This window comes from Acipenser ruthenus, chromosome 34, assembly GCF_902713425.1.
Source record: "Acipenser ruthenus chromosome 34, fAciRut3.2 maternal haplotype, whole genome shotgun sequence".
NCBI classification, from domain to species: domain Eukaryota; kingdom Metazoa; phylum Chordata; class Actinopteri; order Acipenseriformes; family Acipenseridae; genus Acipenser; species Acipenser ruthenus.
Window position 1 is genome coordinate 7,492,876 of NC_081222.1, and position 21,337 is coordinate 7,514,212.

The 21,337-nt window shown below is 39.5% G+C and overlaps 1 long non-coding RNA gene across 1 annotated transcript in view; it reads left to right on the forward strand.

Moving 5' to 3' along the window:
* The first annotated feature begins 2,325 nt into the window (after positions 1-2,325).
* Positions 2,326-21,337, forward strand: part of LOC131704989 (uncharacterized) — a 28,399-nt gene continuing 9,387 nt past the window's right edge. Inside the window, exons 1-2 of the long non-coding RNA XR_009310108.1 lie at positions 2,326-2,534; positions 20,586-20,738. This is a non-coding gene — a long non-coding RNA (uncharacterized LOC131704989). The remainder of the gene's footprint in view (positions 2,535-20,585; positions 20,739-21,337) is intronic.

Below are 21,337 nucleotides of genomic sequence, written 5' to 3' on the forward strand. Positions count from 1 at the left end.
CCCACTGTTGAAGGATCATTGGTCAGGCTGTGAATCTGAAGGAAAATGAAGACCAAAGAGCATTCTACAGAAGTTAGAGATAAAGTAATAAAAATGCATAGATTAGGGAAAGGGTACAAAATAATATCCAAGTGTTTGGATATCCCAGTGAGCACAGTTGGATCAGGAAGTGGAAGCTGCATCACACCACCCAGGCACTGCTGGGAGTGGAGTAATGGTGCACCAGTCAACCATATCAAGAGCTCTGCAGAACACTGGCCTGTATGAGAGGGTGGCAAGATAGAAGCCGTTACTCAAAAAGTACCATCTGAAAGCACGTCTGGAGTTTGCCAGAAAGCATGAGAGTGACCCAGCTGCGATGTGGGAAAAGGTTTTGTGGTCAGATGAGACCAAGATAGAGCTTTTTGGCCAAAACTCAAAGCGCTATGTGTGGCGCAAACCTAACACTGCCCATGCCTCAAGACACACCATCCCTACAGTGAAGTATGGTGGTGGCAGCATCATGCTGTGGGGATGCTTCTCATCAGCAAGGACTGGGCATCTTGTTAAAATTGAAGGAAGAATGGATGGAGCAAAATACAGGGAAATACTGCAAGAGAACCTGCTTCAGTCCGCCAAAAAACTGAAGCTTGGGAGGAAATTCACCTTTCAGCAGGACAATGATCCCAAGCACAAGGCCAAAGCAACATTGGAGTGGCTCAAGAACAAAAAGGTGAATGTCCTACAGTGGCCCAGTCAAAGTCCTGATCTCAATCCCATCCCAAGGCCAAAGTCTGTGCAAACACTTTTTTAGATATATGACCTATCAATGTCTGTTAAGCCATAACTTTTGCATATTATTTCAAGATATATTCTTATCTGTGCTAGGCCACTAACTCCATAAACCTTAAATTCCAAATCTATAAGACTTGCAGCTTTGCTGGAGTGGAATGTAAGAAGATCCCTCCTTTCTCTACAGCCCGTACATTTTGATAAGGAGAGAGGCCCCTTTTTCCATGCAGCAGTTTCAAAGAACCACATTATAATAACTCTATCTACCATCATTAGACAACAGTATACTGGATTAACAACAAGGTACATTATAGTATATTATTACAAACTTACAAACAAAAACATAACACAACACCTTTTTATATTCTATAATTCAATGGATATCATAATGTCTAGAGGTCTTTTTGTTCAATAGAAGGAGAAACTGTACCACTTTCCCAATTAATTAAATCGAATACTACTCCAGCTTTTAATCTTCTTATCAATACAGTGAAGTCATGAACAAGCAATAATACTCGTCAGTTTTAAATAATATGTTTTCTTATTATAGCAAATACTTAAAACATATTATTAATCTTATGAAATCAAATGATTATTTTTAGTTTCAAATATCGTGCTGTCTAAAAAAGGTGTTAATCATTTATTTTATTAATTTACAATACCTTTGTGTCTAATTTCTATTCTTTGACCATTATAAAATATAAACAGTGTCAATTAGCACTGAACCTTTTTTAACTATAATTGTGGCATTATAAGATAAACTTTTAATTAATTTACTTCAGTTTAACAGTTGCTCCTGGAATTTATAATATCACTTTATTTCTTTGGTGAATCACTCTAAGATTTAAATCCAAATATAGGCCAGTATAAATGCATTCAACTTTTTCTATATTTTATAATGACTGAACTAAGCTTGACCCTGTCCTTTGTTCATACAAAATCCATTAGCCGAAACAGGTTTTTTCTTAAGACCTTGGCTGCTAAGTTTTAATGTTGATTTATATGTTGCAAAGAATCCCTTTCTTATCTTGTTTTTGGAAACATAAATTTATAGGTGTGATTAACGTCCACTTTTTTTAGCCGGAATGGTGCATTTTTATCAAGTGTCATGCTTTCTGAAGATTAGATATACAAACAGTAAATCGTTTATTATATATTTTCTTAGAAACTCCCAGATTACTAAATACCTAACTAATTTCTTGTCAAAACGAGTAGACTGACCTATTTCATGGAGCAAGGGAGCCGTCTACTGACAATACAAGGATACTCTCTCTTTATCCTTCCTTCAAAAAACCTCTAACCCTTTATTTTTTATATCAAAGTACATTCCATATTTGAAATTGCCTAGTCCATGTCCAGCATATCTGCCCGTTCCCAGCAGGATTCAGCTTCTGTACCAGGTTCAGCTCTAGTTGGTTCCACAAGAAGTCCCTTGATCCAAAGTTTAGCATCACAGGTGTGGATTTCCATGGTCTGACTTCATTCCTATAATATACTTGGACACGTTTAGCTGTACATATTATTTCTATATATTTCCTTTTGTTCACACAGGGTCATTTTGCAAGGTATGCACTTGTGACAGTCTGGCTCGCAGTGGTGAGGTGGATGACGTCACGGACCAGGAAGTAACTGACACCAAAACAGTGGATGGGCGGGTGAAGCTGAATGCTAGTGCACTCAGCGTATTTAATAAACAAACAAATGATTTTAACGAAACACAAAACAAAAGGGCACGAGGGCCAAACGAATAAACAAACAAACAAGTAAGTGTCGTGCTGGATAATCCAGCATGTTTTAGCAATTGTTTTTTTAAATGTGACTCGCTCTCTCCGCTCCCCGTACTCTCCTCTGTACACTCAACCATGAGTGCAGAGAGCTGCAGGTTTATATACTCTGGCCGAGGGATTAACTAGTAGTTAATTATCTTATTATCCCTCGGCCAGAGTCTGCACGCGTTTGGTAAGGATGCATGACTGTCAGCTAGTTAAATAATCAGTAGCTGATCAGCCATGCATCCTCACTGGGTTTTTAAATATAATAAAAGATGCAGCGCTTTTATCTTTTTATCAGCGTCACCTGCGACAAGATGAAATGTAAAAAGAGAGGGGCTCCACCTCTTCGAAGGCCCAACACATGGAAGCGGGGTTCCATCACTAAGAATATTGTGTAGGCCTTACTTTACCCCAGTGAATTAACTACAAAACAACGGATGCCAAATAGCAGTTCAAGTTAAACGTTGTTTTGTTTATTCCCGAAATAAATAGTACATAAAGTTGACGCCGCATTTTATTATATTTATTTACTTTTTTTTTCATCCATTGCCGTTTCTTCGCGGTAAACAAGGGCCATCGACACGTTTTCATGAAGTAATAACATGAGGTTTACTTGTGACTTTCTGTAGCTAAACAAGCAAACAAAAACTGAAATGTAACTTTAAAACAAACGTGGAAATGGCGTTGTAAAATGAAGGGGGAAAAAATTACCTTTTGGTTCTCGTTTATTATATTCCATATAACAGAAAGTCGCTACAATAAATATATAATATATACAATTTATATAATTCACTATACAACATTTCCAGCACGTTGGGCACTGTTTAAGTGAGGCATTTCAGAATTATTATTATCATTATTATTATTATTATTATTATTATTATTATTATTATTATTATTATTTGTTTATTTAGCAGGTGCCTTTATCCGAGGTGACTTACAGAGACTAGGGTGTGTGAACTATGCATCAGCTGCAGAGTCACTTACAATTACGTCTAACCCGAAAGACAGAGCACAAGGAGGTTAAGTGACTTGCTCAGGATCAGAATGGCGTACTTGCCTTTTTTTCTGCCCCATGAGATTCTAGTTTGCTCTAAAGCAGCACTGTGCATTTTTGTCCCAGATGGCTTTCCATAGAGATCACTATGCGTGCGCGCATAATCTGGTTTGTTTACTTTTTGCTGTTTAAAACTTTTAAACAGAGGCTCAAGAGCTGCTGTGTTGATCCTGCATTTGTTTTTTTGTTTTTGTTTAATATTTTAATCTCACATATTACTCTATTCATTTGCCATTTTTGAAACTGTCGCGCAACTTCTGGTGAGGTGTAAATAAGTGCAAGGTATTTTTGTAATTTCTAGCGAATACGAACATCTGATTTTTGTATCCGAATACATGTCAAAGAATATTCGCTTGAGTATTCGGATATTTGTCCCAGCCCTAGTTATAGTAGCAAGTTGCGTGAGTTTACATCACAAATGGGCTCTCACTGCTGAAGTCTCATATGGTACAGCTGTTGAACTTATTGTCATGCAAAAAAAACACATTTTGGTCCATTTGCACATATTTTAGCATAAGATGGCAATGCTTTGGCCTTACACTTCCTATAGTGTGAGGAGTGTGTGTGTGATATGTGCTGCTGCGTCACATTGTCATGACAATGGAGATAGAATGTGGAGTTTCTAACTGCATGTAAACCAAGTCAATGACTGCTGTGTGTTTGTGTATGTTTATGACTAAAAGAAATCAAGAACAAATGTTATGCATGTTGCTATATTTCAAATTTAAAGTTTATGAGGCATTTACTTTCAAAGTAGGATATTTGCAAGGCAATTTGCACGCAGTAAGCAATTGAGACATATTGTACATGACAGGAAGTACAGAAAGGAAAGATTCTGTAACTACTGACTTCCTTCTCATGAATTGTAATTCCCTATTCTCTGGTACTCATAGCAATCTTATATCTCAACTGCAACTTCTACAAAATGTTGCACCTAGAATCTTAACCGGGACTAAGAGACTAAATCGCGTCACTCCTGTACCATCTCTGCACTGGCTTCCAGTCCCATTCAGGATAGATTTTATTTAAATTATCTTTTAATACCATATATTCCTAACTCAGTAAGGAAAGCACCAAGTGTCACTGCCAGCGCTCCAAATAAAGTTTTGCATCTGGGAGTAACACCCTCTAATTTAACACTGAGAGAGTAAAATGTATTTACAGGAAGTAAAATGCAACATTACCTTCAAGTCATGAGTAATCTTGATTTAATAATGTACAATCATTAATGGTAATGGGGTAGGCATTAAAAAATATCCATCCATTTTAACTGTTACTTTGAACTCCTGTACAACCACGCGTGTGTTCTACATGGGCCTTTATTGGCTCAGCGCATTTTTTTCGAGGTATCACACCGACTGCAAATTAATGATGTTACCTATATTTTAACATTCATTACACTCAGTAAACATGTTGGGAGGTTCTGCCATAAGGCTTGGGGAGGCTCAAGATTGTGTAGATAGCTACATTACTGAATTACAAATGGTACATTGAAATTTCGTTCTGTTTGATATTTTATTTTAAAACACTGAAACTCAAAATCAATGGTGATATGGTGACATTATGGTGGCCCAGTCAAAGGTGACATTGGTTTTATGTTGGAAAATATTTTTAAGAAAAATAAAAAACTGAAGTATCTTGCTTGCATAAGTATTCAACCCCTGTGCTGTGGAAGCTCCCAGTTTACACCGATGAAAGAAATTGCCTTAACGAGGACACAATTACCTTACCATTGACCTCCACCTGTGAACCATTAAAGTTGCTGTCACATTTTCTGGATAAAAACCCCACTGTTGAAGGATCATTGGTCAGGCTGTGAATCTGAAGGAAAATGAAGACCAAAGAGCATTCTACAGAAGTTAGAGATAAAGTAATAAAAATGCATAGATTAGGGAAAGGGTACAAAATAATATCCAAGTGTTTGGATATCCCAGTGAGCACAGTTGGATCAGGAAGTGGAAGCTGCATCACACCACCCAGGCACTGCTGGGAGTGGAGTAATGGTGCACCAGTCAACCATATCAAGAGCTCTGCAGAACACTGGCCTGTATGAGAGGGTGGCAAGATAGAAGCCGTTACTCAAAAAGTACCATCTGAAAGCACGTCTGGAGTTTGCCAGAAAGCATGAGAGTGACCCAGCTGCGATGTGGGAAAAGGTTTTGTGGTCAGATGAGACCAAGATAGAGCTTTTTGGCCAAAACTCAAAGCGCTATGTGTGGCGCAAACCTAACACTGCCCATGCCTCAAGACACACCATCCCTACAGTGAAGTATGGTGGTGGCAGCATCATGCTGTGGGGATGCTTCTCATCAGCAAGGACTGGGCATCTTGTTAAAATTGAAGGAAGAATGGATGGAGCAAAATACAGGGAAATACTGCAAGAGAACCTGCTTCAGTCCGCCAAAAAACTGAAGCTTGGGAGGAAATTCACCTTTCAGCAGGACAATGATCCCAAGCACAAGGCCAAAGCAACATTGGAGTGGCTCAAGAACAAAAAGGTGAATGTCCTACAGTGGCCCAGTCAAAGTCCTGATCTCAATCCCATTGAGAATCTGTGGTACTATTTGAAAATTGCGGTCCACAAGCGTCGTCCAACCAACCTGAACAACCTGGAGCAAATCTGCCAAGAAGAATGGGCCAAAATCACTCCGACACTGTGTGCACAGCTGGTACATACTTACCCCAAAAGACTTAAAGCTGTTATTTCAGCGAAAGGTGGCTCTACCAAATATTAATGTGTGGGGGTTGAATACTTATGCAAGCAAGATATTTCAGTTTTTTATTTTTCTTAAAAATATTTTCCAACATAAAACCAATGTCACCGTACAATAATTGATTTTGAGTTTCAGTGTTTTAAAATAAAATATCAAACAGAATGAAATTTCAATGTACCATTTGTAATTCAGTAATATGAGAGAATTGGCACTGTATATATATAAGTATTTGTACCTTTCTAAATAGCAAAGGGTCTGACGATTATTATGATGCCATGTGTTTTCATGATCAGCGCCGCCATCAAAAAATAATTTCTGATTGGTTAGAGGCTTAGTGAAATGGATTTTTATATTATTACTGAAGTTTCTTGTAGGGATTTTTTTATCATAGTATGTTGTTTCTATTTTAGAACATAAGAAAGTTTACAAACGAGAGGAGACCATTCGGCCCATCTTGCTTGTTTGGTTGGTAGTAGCTTATTGATCCCAGAATCTCATCAAGCAGCTTCTTGAAGGATCCCAGGGTGTCAGCTTCATCAACATTACTGGGGAGTTGGTTCCAGACCCTCACAATTATCTGTGTAAAAAAGTGCCTTCTATTTTCTGTTCTGAATGCCCCATTATCTAATCTCCATTTGTTTAAGTAACAAATCAGATGTGTTAACGATGTGTGTAAAATGCATTGTACTTAAGTAAAACTTTTTTAACATTGTGTAACAGTAGTAGATGGCCGTTTTTAACCATGTACTGTAGGGAAATCATACAAAGCTATTCTATTATTATTATTATTATTATTATTATTATTATTATTATTATTATTATTATTATAAGGCAGTAGCATAGTACATTGCATCTCAATTGAAAACGCAGAAGCAAAGAACTTTGCACCGTTGTTTTTCTTGCAAAGGGACAGCATGAAGGTAGTACTAAGGAAATGACTGTGACTTTAGAACAGGCAGGACACAGCAATGATGAGCCATTAGCTACAGTAGGTGAAGAGGACCCCTCAGTGCAGAATGTCTTCAGGTGTACAGGTAGTGGACAATAAAATGGAAACACCTGGGTAAATGAGGGACACCAAGTATATTGAAAGCAAGGGCTTCCACACAGGTGTGGCTCATGCGTTAATTAAGCAAATAACATCCCAGCATGCTTAGGGTCATGTATAAAAATGCTGAACAGGCCTGGTTGCCTATAATTATGGCTAGCATGGCTGCAAGAGGAGACCTCAGTGACTTTGAAAGAGGGGTGATTGTTGGGGCGCGTTTAGCAGGAGCTTTCAGCGACCAAGACAGCTCAACTTGCTGATGCTTCATGAGCAACGGTGTCTAAGGTGATGTCAGCATGGAACTCCGCGGGAAAGACATCATCAGCAAAGGGCAACAGTGGGCGGAAGCGCATACTCCAGTATCGTGATATCCGTGCATTAATTCGAAGTGCAAGGCAAAACTGTCGAGCAACTGCAGATCAATTGACTGCAAATTTCAACCTGAGGCGTGAGCAGCCGGTTTCATCAAAAATGGTCCGTCGAGAACTCCACAGAGCAGGATACCATAGTGGCCCAATGCCCTATTAAGTGACTTTACATTGGTGTTTCCATTTTTTTGTCCACTACCTGTAGCTCAGTCAGTAATGGTCGTCCATAAGACCTAGGAATGGAGATGGATGGACCAAAGCAACCTACAATGAAAAGTGGTTGTCAGAATCGCTCTTTCTGCAGTAACTGGTATAGTGCGTTTCCATGGGTTGAATACATCATTAAAGTGGATGCTGCATTTTGTTTCTGTTGCCGTCATTTTGTTGCAAAAAGTGGTTCTGTAGAACCATGCTTTGTAGTTAGTGGATTCAGAAAATGTAAACATGCAAAATCTAAATTGACAGCCCATGCAAATACAGCAGTCCATAAAGCTGCTGCTTCACTTTGGGAGAACTTTAAATGTAGTTCAAAACATGGGTCAGTTGCAGCAAAGTTATCTACTGCACACCAATCTGGTAGAAAATAGGAAGCACCTTGCTAACATTTTGGATGCTGTAATATATTTGTCCAGCCAGGGTTAGCATTAAGAGAGCATGAAGAGGTGCATGATTCTTCAAATAAAGGTCATTTTTTAGAACTGATTGAACTTTTAGCCAAGTAGGATTCTTGTTTAGCTTCAAAAGTAGCAAGTGGAAATATACCAGCAAAGAAATACAGAACGATTTAACTGAAGCTAGAGCCTCTGTACTGATTGAAGGAATTGCTGATAGTGTCAGGAAAGAGTTTTTTGACGTTGTGGCTGATGAGATTAGAGATGGTTATAAAAAAAGAACAGTTTTGTATATGTGTATGCTTTGCTGATGAACAACTAAAAGTCAAAGAAAAAATTCTGTTCTTACAGCATGCCAAAGATCTCACTGCAGACTCTCTGTGTAAGCTTACTAGCAATAGTCTTCACAGCCTTGGACTGGACAAAGCAACTGTAGAGCACAGTGCAATGATGGGGCAAGTGTAATGGAGGACAGGCCAGGCTGGCCCAGGCTCATCCTCATGCAGTTTACATTCATTGCCAGGCACATAGACCTAACCTTGCTCTAGTTGATACAGTGAAGGATGTCAAAGTGGCTAGAGATTTTTTTAATTTGTATGAGCGGTTGTATGTGTTTATCAGCCAGCCTTCAGTACATCAAACATTTATGACATTGCAACAGACACAACATTTTAAAGTTAGAGAACTTCCACGCATTTCAGAAACAAGATCAATAAGCTACTAACATCCAAACGAGCAAGATGGGCTGAATGGCATCCTCTCCTTTGTAAACTTTCTTATGTTCTTAAGATGGACTTGCAACAACTCCACAGAAGGGGACAGCAACAACTCCACAGAAGAGGACAGCAACAACTCCACAGAAGGGGACAGCAACAACTCCACAGAAGCTGAGGGATTTCTAATGAATGTGTTGACAGTTAACTTTGTTGCTAGTTTTTTTCCCATTTGAATCTCTTCTGGGTATCAGTAAAATAGTCAGTGATCTATTGCAGAATCCTCCACTTGATCTTCCCAATGCCATACAGCTAGTAAATGATTAAAGCAAGCATTTAGTCACAAAAGATCAGAAACGTCATGGGACGACACAAGTTGCAGATTTGTGCAATGACTGTAGTATTTCTTTAGAACTTCCTCTTAACAAAAGAAAATGTAAGAGAAGAGTGTGACAAGGGTTTCTTTACACAAACAGGGAAACATGATGAACCGAGCAGAGACCCAAAAAGTTGTTTAATGATGCAATAGTTGTATTTCACTGTAATCGATTGTTTCACACATGAATTAGGAAGACGTTTCACTGATGAAACTAGTGACTTACTATGAGGTATGCAAGCATTAACCCCTGTTTCTAGTAATTTCTTAGACAGTCATGAAATTTCTGTTGAAAAATATGGTGATGCCCTTTCTATATATAAGAACATAAGAACATAAGAAAGTTTACAAACGAGAGGAGACCATTCGGCCCATCTTGCTTGTTTGGTTGTTAGTAGCTTATTGATCCCAGAATCTCATCAAGCAGCTTCTTGAAGGATCCCAGGGTGTCAGCTTCAACAACATTACTGGGGAGTTGGTTCCAGACCCTCACAATTCTCTGTGTAAAAAAGTGCCTCCTATTTTCTGTTCTTAATCTAATCTCCATTTGTGATCCCTGGTCCTTGTTTCTTTTTTCAGGTCGAAAAAGTCCCCTGGGTCAACATTGTCAATACCTTTTAGGATTTAGAATGCTTGAATCAGATCGCAGCGTAGTCTTTCTTCAAGACTGAATAGATTCAATTCTTTCAGCCTGTCTGCATACGACATGCCTTTTACACCCAGAATAATTTTGGTCGCTCTTCTTTGCACTCTTTCTAGAGCAGCAATAGCCTTTTTGTAACGAGGTGACCAGAACTGAACACAATATTCTAGATGAGGTCTTAATAATGTATTGTAAAGTTTTAACATTACTTCCCTTGATTTAAATTCAACACTTCTCACAATATATCCGAGCATCTTATTGGCCTTGTTTATAGCTTCCCCACATTGTCTAGATGAAGACATTTCTGAGTCAACATAAATTCCTAGGTCTTTTTCATAGATTCCTTCTTCAATTTCAGTATCTCCCATATGATATTTATAATGCACATTTTTATTGCCTGCGTGCAGTACCTTACACTTTTCTCTATTAAATGTCATTTACCATGTGTCTGCCCAGTTCTGAATGCTGTCTAGATCATTTTGAATGACCTTTGCACCTCCTATTTTTGTGTCGTCTGCAAATTTAACAAGTTTGCTTACTATACCAGAATCTAAATCATTAATGTAGATTAGCAGAGGACCTAATACTGATCCCTGTGGCACTCCACTGGTTACCTCGCTCCATTTTGAGGTTTCTCCTCTAATCAGCAAGAGCCTTCTAAAGGCAAAGGTAACAGTTGCTCAAGCAGCCATTTCTAGACATGCAGGCAGTGCCCTCACGTTTACAAACATTGAGTTTCCTGAGTGCAGTCAGCTTACCAAATCTCTGGAAATGACTTAGGCTAACATTGACATTTCCATTTAGTGTAAGTTGTGAACACTCCTTTTCTGCATTAAGGAAAGTAAAATCCTACTTAAGAACAACAATGTTGCAACAAAGACTGTCAAGTCTTGGCCTGATTTTTATAGAAAAAGAACAGGTCAAAGATCTTAACCGAGATCTGATTTTCCATCGCTTTGCATCAACGCGCCCAAGGCGAATTGTTTTGTTTTAAGTACTTCATCACTGCAGACCTGTACAGCACTACACAGGTCTAGGAAAAATAAATAGTGTTTGCTTGTTTTTTTTTAGTACTGTTTATTTATTTATCCTAGGGTATTGTAACTCCTTGGTGCTGAAAGACATGTATTTGTGCCTAAAGGTGTTGGTAGTATTTACTGCAGTATGGTCAATGTGTTGAAAACTAATCATAACAATGGATATGATCTATAATAGTTTTACCCAAAGCTTATTTACAGGTTTTATTGTTCTGTAGAGCTTATTTTGTTTACTTTTATAATGTAGCATTCTTATGTTAAAGAGATGCGTCTTCACACAGAGAGGGGTGAGGGGATGGAATGGGCTACATTGGGTAGAGGTGCGTCTTCACACAGAAAGGGGTGAGGGGATGGAATGGGCTACACTGGGTAGAGGTGCGTCTTCACACAGAAAGGGGTGAGGGGATGGAATGGGCTACACTGGGTAGAGGTGCGTCTTCACACAGAGAGGGGTGAGGGGATGGAATGGGTTACACTGGGTAGAGGTGCGTCTTCACACAGAAAGGGGTAAGGGGATGGAATGGGCTACACTGGATAGAGGTGCTTCTTCACACAGAGAGGGGTGAGGGGATGGAATGGGCTACACTGGATAGAGGTGCGTCTTCACACAGAGAGGGGTGAGGGGATGAAATGGGCTACACTGGGTAGAGGTGCGTCTTCACACAGAAAGAGGTGAGGGGATGGAATGGGCTACACTGGATAGAGGTGCGTCTTCACACAGAAAGGGGTGAGGGGATGGAATGGGCTACACTGGATAGAGGTCCGTCTACAAAATCCTACTTAAGAACAACAATGTTGCAACAAAGACTGTCAAGTCTTGGCCTGATTTTTATAGAAAAAGAACATGTTACCTAGTCATGTTGTTGAAGGAGACTCTTTTTCACACAGAGAGTGGTGAGGGGATGGAATGGGTTACCTAGTCACGTTGCTGAAGGAGACTCTTCTTCACACAGAGTGGTGAGGGGATGGAATGGGTTACCTAGTCATGTTGCTGAAGGAGACTCTTCTTCACACAGAGAGTGGTGAGGGGATGGAATGGGTTACCTAGTCATGTTGCTGAAGGAGACTCTTCTTCACACAGAGAGTGGTGAGGGGATGGAATGGGTTACCTAGTCATGTTGCTGAAGGAGACACTTCTTCACACAGAGAGTGGTGAGGATATGGAATGGGTTACCTAGTCATGTTGCTGAAGGAGACTCTTCTTCACAAAGAGAGTGGGGAGGGGATGGAATGGGTTACCTAGTCATGTTGCTGAAGGAGACTCTTCTTCACACAGAGAGTGGTGAGGGGATGGAATGGGTTACCTAGTCATGTTGCTGAAGGAGACTCTTCTTCACACAGAGAGTGGTGAGGGGATGGAATGGATTACCTAGTCACGTTGCTGAAGGAGAGTCTTCTTCACACAGAGAGTGGTGAGGGGATGGAATGGGTTACCTAGTCATGTTGCTGAAGGAGACTCTTCTTCACACAGAGAGTGGTGAGGCTTGGAATGGGTTACCTAGTCATGTTGCTGAAGGAGACTCTTCTTCACAAAGAGAGTGGGGAGGGGATGGAATGGGTTACCTAGTCATGTTGCTGAAAGAGACTCTTCTTCACACAGAGAGTGGTGAGGCTTGGAATGGGTTACCTAGTCATGTTGCTGAAGGAGACTCTTCTTCACAAAGAGAGTGGGGAGGGGATGGAATGGGTTACCTAGTCATGTTGCTGAAAGAGACTCTTCTTCACACAGAGAGTGGTGAGGCTTGGAATGGGTTACCTAGACATGTTGCTGAAGGAGACTCTTCTTCACACAGAGAGTGGTGAGGGTTGGAATGGGTTACCTCATCATGTTGTTGAGGCAGAATCACTTGGATCCTTTAACACCCAACTTGACAAACAGATCAATCAGTTACGAGGAACCGGATGAGCTTAGACTGGCCTCTTATTCGTAATATTGTTTTATGTTTTTATGATAAAAAGGTCTCATTTATTTAATTGAAGTTTCTGATCTCACATGGCTAATGTCTCCCATGATAGTCCTATTCTTACCTCATGTGCTTGATAAGCAGAATTGATTCAGCTGTGTAAAGTACTTCTCTAAAGTAACAGGATATTGTATTGTGCTGATTCATACGAAAGTAAAACATTTAAATAAAATACGTCCCCTGTACTCAAGTTTTCTCACATTTCTTTGGTAACTGTCTGGTCTCCACAGGAATTGAGAGAGAAGAGGGTGTTTCATTAAATTAATCAAAAATAACATTGCAAACATCAGATGTGCTTATTAGCACTAGCATTTTCACGGGTCCCCTTTTTTCTTATGTATAAGATTTTTGGTTTAATATTATTAATCAGTTTGGAATATGCAGATATTTCAAAGACACAGCTATAGATAAAAGTTGCCGCTGCTTCCCAATTCTTATAATCATGTAGATCAAACAGTGGTCGAGCTGCAATCATGTGACAAACAATAACAATAGTGCAAGATGCAGCTGTTTAATTAATCTATAGAACTGTGTCTGAAATATCTTCAAATCCTGAATTGTCATTTAGTTTCAAGACCTGTTTCTGTGTAATGCAAGTCTTAGAAAATCACTTTTTTTATTAAATTGAAAAGTAATAAAGTTAAACAAAGCACTATCAGTGATATACCACTTTAGTTTTACTGGCAATAAAGAAATATACTAGATGGTGCTGGTACTTGCATAGAGAGACCGACAGATTAAGCTTTCATAACAGGTAAGGAAACAGTAACAAAAACAAAAATAAGTTCAATTTGAAGCTACTTGCTCTTAATTAAGAATTGACATCATTTTTGTAATAACAAATTTAAATGTACAGTAAGGCAGAAGTTTATCATTTACAGTTTACAATTCATTTTAAAAAAAGTACTCTTGTGCTATAACCTCTTAAGGTACACAAGGTATTGAGCGCTTGTTCAAACGGTTTCTTCTTAAAATGCATCTGAACGTGACTCAGTAACCACGAGGAAACTGAGAATTTGGACAACCAGATCCAACCTGTCAGTAAATTTTAAACCCTGTTTCGTGCATTCACTGTATCAAATGCATTTACACTCACGGTATCAAAGCATCCAATCAAACTTTAGCATTCACACTTAACTGCTACAAACACAATCCGACGAGTCACGTGAAATCTCAAATAATAGTGCTGACTGTCCTCTTAACCTTCAATTCAGAGGTTAAATAAACTTAGAGAAATGCAAGGGCATACCCAGACCGGTCTACTATAATTCACAATGGTGTGTCCTATAATTCCACTGAAGTACGAATCTGCAGATGGAATTGCATGCAACACCTAATCTAAAAACTGCATAATCTAAGATAGATTGACTATGGAATACGGGAATGCTCTTGAGAACACAAACCAAGCCTCCCTTATGGAATAGTTTTAGGATAATGATCACTTTGATTTGAGCTGCTGATGTATCCATCCAGCCCATTGAAAACCAAGCTCTTTTTTTTGGTGCAGTTTATGTATATTTTAGTTGTGACAGGTGAGCTATACATGATTTTAAAATGATTCTGTTCCATCGGTTCAGTTGTATAAGAATATTTATATGGCTGATGTTGTTTTTGTACATTTAGAAATACTAAAATAAACAAATTCAATGACAAACATTTTGACTTAAAGTCTTTCTCTGTGTCTTCAGTGTAAATTCGGTGACAAATGTTTCAACTAGAAGTCTAGTGTCTTTGTAAATTCAGTGCAAAACATTTGACTACATGTCTTTCTTTGTATCTTCTTTGTAAATTCAATGACAAACATTTAGACTAGAAGTCTTTTTCGATGTCTTCAAATGCTGAAATGGTTTGAGATTCACTATAGACTATTATTTTGGAGTGTGGACTCCACGCCCTTTTGATAAAGTGTGACATTGTCAAACCATTCCAACATCTGAAGACACTGAAAAAGTCTTTGCCGTGTTACTTGCCATTGAATGGAAGTTTTTTTTTTAGTCTTTCTAAATGCAGTACTACTGAGTGTTTAATAGTTCAGGAAGTTTTAGGACATTTAAATGTTTGGTCAGATAAACAGTTTACACAACAAACCAATGTTCTTGGCACTGTAGAAGAAAGATAATAAAAGCTACAAAACAGGAACCTAGTAGTTCACCACCAGCCTTAAGGAAGGGTATTTCCATCAATTCAACTGAAATGCCACATTGTAGCCTTCAATATTATCACTATCTCAAAATCAATTTTCTTACATCGTATTAGCAATGTTAGCATCTTAGCATCTGCTTCCTGGTACAGAGTACCATCCTGTTGTCAGATTCGCACGTACTTTATTATTGCTCTGAGCACACTCTTAAACTCAGGGGAGACGCTTAAGGAGGACAGAGATGTTTTGGACTCCTGTAGTGGATTGTTTGTGCACTGGGCTTTCAACGTATCCAGACCACTTTTAATAATCAAGAAAATCACACATATGTTTTAACGAATCAGAGCAGTAATAGTGTTCCTTCTGTTTATTAAATGCTTAAACATGGATTGGGTGGTTGCAGGCCATAGCAAATCCCAAGCAATAGGCAGTCTGGGCGTTTCTAGTGCTATTACAGGTTTAACAGCATTAATACTTCAACACAGTAATACAGGTATGGTTATCACATACCCAGCCCTTAGGCTAGATATGCAAACCGCTAAAGTGCCCACCGCTAAATCCTAAAACATCCAGTATATCACGCTCCAAAGCTAATATGTAATTCCTATACCTTATAGCAATGCATCAATATAAATGAGATCTAAATTCAAAATTGTTCTTACCTTCCACTATATGGAAGTGCAGTTGTAGAATACAACATAAAAACAAGAATTGTCTTCAGATGCAGAGATTTCTAAATACGAAATGCATGGACCACACAACTTGTAGTTAGCAAGTCGAGTGATACTTGACTAGGATTTTACCTCGGCTTTTATAGAGTTTTTTCTCCATTTAACACGTCAGAAGACCCAGTTAAATCTAATTATTTGCTCTGTTTTGACAGCTCTTATCTTTAAGTGAACAATGTATCTAAAAAATACTGGTGACTCTCTACTGGTGACTGGTGGGCTTCTCCCTCTCGCACTGGATACAGCGGGGCTTCTCCCTCAGGCGCTGGAGACAGCGGGGCTTCTCCCTCAGGCGCTGGAGACAGCGGGTCTTCTCCCTCTCACGCTGGAGACAGCGGGCCTTCTCCCTCTTGCGCTGGAGACAGCGGGGCTTCTCCCTCTCGAGCTGGAGACAGCGGGGCTTCTCCCTCTCGAGCTGGAGACAGCGGGCATTTTTCCTCTTGCGCTGGAGACACTAGTACCTGGACTGTTTTTCTCTCCATGTCTGCCTCTAGGTAGCAGAGGATAAACTCCACAACCTTCTCCAGTGACCTTGGGCAGTGTCCTCACTGCCAGGCCCTCCATCTGTCCCCCTCCATCTGTCCCCATCCCTCACACCAACAATAACACACCACATACAACATAAAACACAAGCATACACCAGGGGTCACAAATGGAGATTAGATAAAGGCGCATTCAAAAAAAAAAAATAGGAGGCACTTTTTTACACAGAGAATTGTGGGAGTCTGGAACCAACTCCCCAGTAATGTTGTTGAAGCTGACACCCTGGGATCCTTCAAGAAGCTGCTTGATGAGATTCTGGGATCAATAAGCTACTAACAACCAAACGAGCAAGATGGGCCGAATGGCCTCCTCTTGTTTGTAAACTTTCTTATGTTCTTACTCTGCAATGAGTGGACTTCCTGGCCTTGAGTAGGGTGGAAATCAGCTTGTATCTTACACAGCACCTGTACTGCTTATTTTGTAATGTCTGATACACAGACATTTCGGATGGCTGTCTCACATACATATCAGGGTGAAGTACATACAGGATGATAGAAGGCTGAGGGTCTTTCAGCCAATCAGAGTGCATATTTCGATGGCTGTATTCCACGACACATCACAGAGAAACCCCAATGACATCAACTGTGCCCGTCTGAGTTTTTACCGTGCTGTATTCTCCATATCAACACGTTGACGTCAACTGCTTTAAAAATTGATACCTGAGGCACCTCTTGGAATTCCATTCAACTGCAATGCCAATTCAGCCTCAGGCCATTCAGGCATTCGTCATCCTATAAGCCTATAAATATATGTAGTTTAGAGAGCATTACAAGCTGCTTTTCATCCTAATCGAGGTCAAAGTGTGAACCGCCACTCAGATATCATGGGGTAGATATGAGCCCCCTGTACATTATTCCATATATAGCTATACTAACTAGGGATGCATTTAAGATTTCAAATAGCATGGAATTCAAAGGAGATAGGGGGGAAACCTCTGCCGAGTGTAGCAAGGTGAATTTTCAGGGCTCTGGGTCTGGGCAGGTCTTTGTGAACCTTTGCAAGGCCAAGGCAACCTAATTTACTGCTCAATGCTGCTCAATCTGTGACTCAAGTTACTGTTTTTGTAATTGTATTTAGGTGAAGTTAACAGATACTAATTTGGAGATTTTCTCAAATGCCTTCATTTACATAGATGCATTCCTGTTAATTAGGGCATGGGAGTTGATATATAGCATCATAGATTGTTTAAGATATTTGATGGGTGATTGTGTTCCTAGATACATTACAGTGCAATGTCAATGATACTTCCATAGCATCAAATAAAACAGAACACACAAACCATCTAATTTAATAAATTGAAGTTGGGGAAGAGGTCAAGAGCTACAGAATTTACTGGAAAGTCTGTGACAAAAATCTGCAAGGCCAGGATATCTGTCTGTACATGCTGTCGTAATAAGTGGGTCAAAAGTTTAAATGTATTGTGATGACTTGCCCCCACTTAGGTTCGTTGCCCCTTTACAAATTGACCCAGACACTGAAATTGGGGGTTCAGCGCTTCCGCGCACTTTTAATAATACAAACAGAAATACAAAACAAACACCTAGCTCTTTACGAGCACTAACTTAACTCTCAGGAACACCCTGACTACAAGTAGGACGGCTAAGCCGTTTCCCCACCAAACAAAACCCACAGAAACTCTTCACTTGCTGACTGCTTGGAAACAGAGCACACCTTCCTGCCTCCTTCTATACAGCAGCCGTGAGCAGACTGACTGCACCCCTTATATACCCTGCACCTGGTCCTAATTTAACAATAATTACCAGGTGCAGGGGATAATTAACAATTACCACAATGTGCATTCCGCACATGTTTTTTCTTCATGCAGGGAGGATTAACCCCCTCCCTGCTGTGTTACAGTATCTTTAAGGGGATTTCAGTATTTGCATGACATATCAGTTTTCCTGACAAGTGTATCCTTCTAGTTGTTTAGAATCAGTCTGTGTAATTCTCTTTCAGTCATCACATCCTGGTGACCTTAAAAGCTTAAAGCCCCCCTGTTGACTCAAGAGGGCTCTCAGAATCATGTCTAATTCAGCGACACCAACGTGTAGCCATGAACCTGTCCTCTTCCAACACCCTGCCCCTTGTGGATGTAAAAACATCGCATTTGCTCTGAGAGTCTTTACCCTCATTTAGGGGTTGATTTGATCTTCCTATACCACTGGGGTATCCTAGTTGGATTAGAGCAATTTACATTACCGTTAAATCCTTCTAGACTGCATCAACCACTTATTTTAAGGGTAATCTAGGAGTGAGTGATACGATCTAAGGAGATTCCTCAGTGCTGTAAAATGCTCTGTCAAAAATAAATGAAACTCTGCTTGACCTTGCCCTGTCTATAGAAATATAAATTGAATACTGCCATATACAGCTCTATGGCCAAAAGTTTTGTATCACTCTATAGAATTAACTTAGTTGAAAGAAACTTTCTGAATAATGTTATGTTTATATATTGAATTACATACCGCATTGTAGTTTTCCATATACTTAACGAAAAACTAACAACAATTAAAAAATGTGACATTTTCGAAAATCTAACATGAAATACTGTAGTACAGTTTACATTTTGTAGTTTCTTTGATTACATGATGTTAAATAAAATATCTAAATTATGGTCTCATATATATAATAGTGGAGGTTAAGTGGAAACGCAGAGTATTGAGGCTTAACAGGAGATCTACACCTAAGAAAAAAACAACAATATTCCTATGTTTAAAAATCCCCACGGTGTATGAATTGTGTTTTGGCAGTGACGGGGTTACAAACCCATCCATGCATCGTGTATTACTGTTCACTTGTCCTCCAGTTGGGCAGATCAAGATGTGAAAATGTGTGTGTTTGAATGGAAGACCTGACCTAGATGCAGGGGAATGAAAAATCATGTGGTCAGGTTAGAGTGGATAATATATTGCCAATCTAACCTGTCCACATATATAAAAGACAGAGCTGCCTGAATAGGGGGGACGCTTGTAGGAAGAGGACAGTAACTGGTGTTCACAGCGTTGCAATATCACTTTTGTTTTGTATTTGGTTTATTTTCTTTCCTTACTGCTTAATAAAAATGCGCCACCCGGTGTTAACAGCAGTTATTGCAGGTGACTTCTGTTTTGCTTGCATGACTATCAGTCATTGTCACAATACTGCTGATCTAAAATTGTTGTGCTGACCTTAATCCACTGTCATTTTTATAATGTTAACGACCCCAGAGGTGGATTAGTTAGTCCAGCAGTCTGTCACTATCAGAGACGCATGAAGGTAAGTGTGAACAAATCAGGTTGTGAGGTTTGCTTCAGTGCACACTCAACACTGCTCTAAAGTGCCAGTGTGAAAACGGCATAAGAGTAAAGGATTGCTTCTGTGCCACACGTCACTTATTACACACCATTATTAACATTACAGATGATTACAGGGAAAGTACAAAATCTGCTAAATAAAACATTGTTGTTTAAATATTTCGAGCGTGTTCCTTTGACCCAATTCCTTTATTTCAATTATAAATGATTGCATTGTGAATTAAGAGTGCAAAACAAAATAAACTACAGTACTTCATTCTTTTTGATGACATGTCTTTTTGCTCAGCTTGCTCAATATTTTGCTGCAGTTTTCAGAGATCTCTGTCACTAGGTTCCTCTTGATTTCAAAATGTGCCTGGTTAGAGACAAACATGTCATATTTTCATTAGAAAGCTAGGATTTATTTAGAAACAAGAAGAGCTGGGTTTAGAAATATAACAGCGTGTAGCAACAGAGCCCCAAGCCACGGTCACTGTGTAATGGTCTGTTTGGCTTTTTCCAGTATAACAGACAGAATAAAAGCATGACTGCGAGGAGGCTTGCGGGTCCAGTGGGTAAAGAAATGGGCTTGTTACCAGGAAGTTACAGGTTCAATCCCAGCTACTGACTCACTGTGTGTGACCCTGAGCAAGTCACTCAACCTCCTTGTGCTCCGTCCTTCCGGTGAGATGTAAAACCAAGGACCTATTGTAAATGACTCTGCAGCAGCAGTTGTGATGCATCGTTCACCCCCAAGTATCTGTAAGTCACTTTGGATAAAGCGTCTTCTAAATGACTAAATAATAATTAATGTGATTTCTACAATAGGCAGGTCCAGGCCTCACTGCTGCAACTCCCCACGAAAGCTCAGGAGGACTAAAGGTCAGGGGACATCCTCCAATCCTTCCTACATCTCTAGAGAAGCACTACAGTGGATATCAGTAAGCGACCAGCCCCTGGAGGACAAATGTACAAACATGGGTAAACATTTCTTATTAGGCATCGCTGCTGTGTAAGCGATTCAGTGCAGAACAGAGCCTGTTAACAACAAACCCATGCTTCACGCTTTGGGAGACTACATGTCTGTACCCATTGCTTGTATTTCAGAAATATACTTGTGCGTGTGTATTATAATTAGGGCTGTATTTTTTCACGTAAAAATAATTTGCTTATTTCACAGCATATGTGCATGAAGTAATAAAAACAAATGTTTATTGTTATAAAAGTTCTTATCTAAAACAGGTCTAGAAAACAGAAGTTTCCATTTCAATGGCTGTAGCAGCTACTATTTTGGAGGTTCTACGTCGAAGGGGTACTACGATTTTTATAAAATAAAAAAATAATACGGTATTTCACTGACAGTTTGTTGTGGCATTTTAACTGCCATGGTAAAAGCTCTGAGCCGGGTTGCTCAGTAACCAGTTTAGGGGTCCTTCAGAAACAGCTGCGCAAATGTCGCCTTGCTTCATTATCAATCGCACGTTTACTTGGTTGTTTTTTAGTAAGGCTGGGATTAAGTCACAGTGGTCACGGATTCTGTGATTTTAGTAGAGAACATTGAACTTTACCAACACAACTTG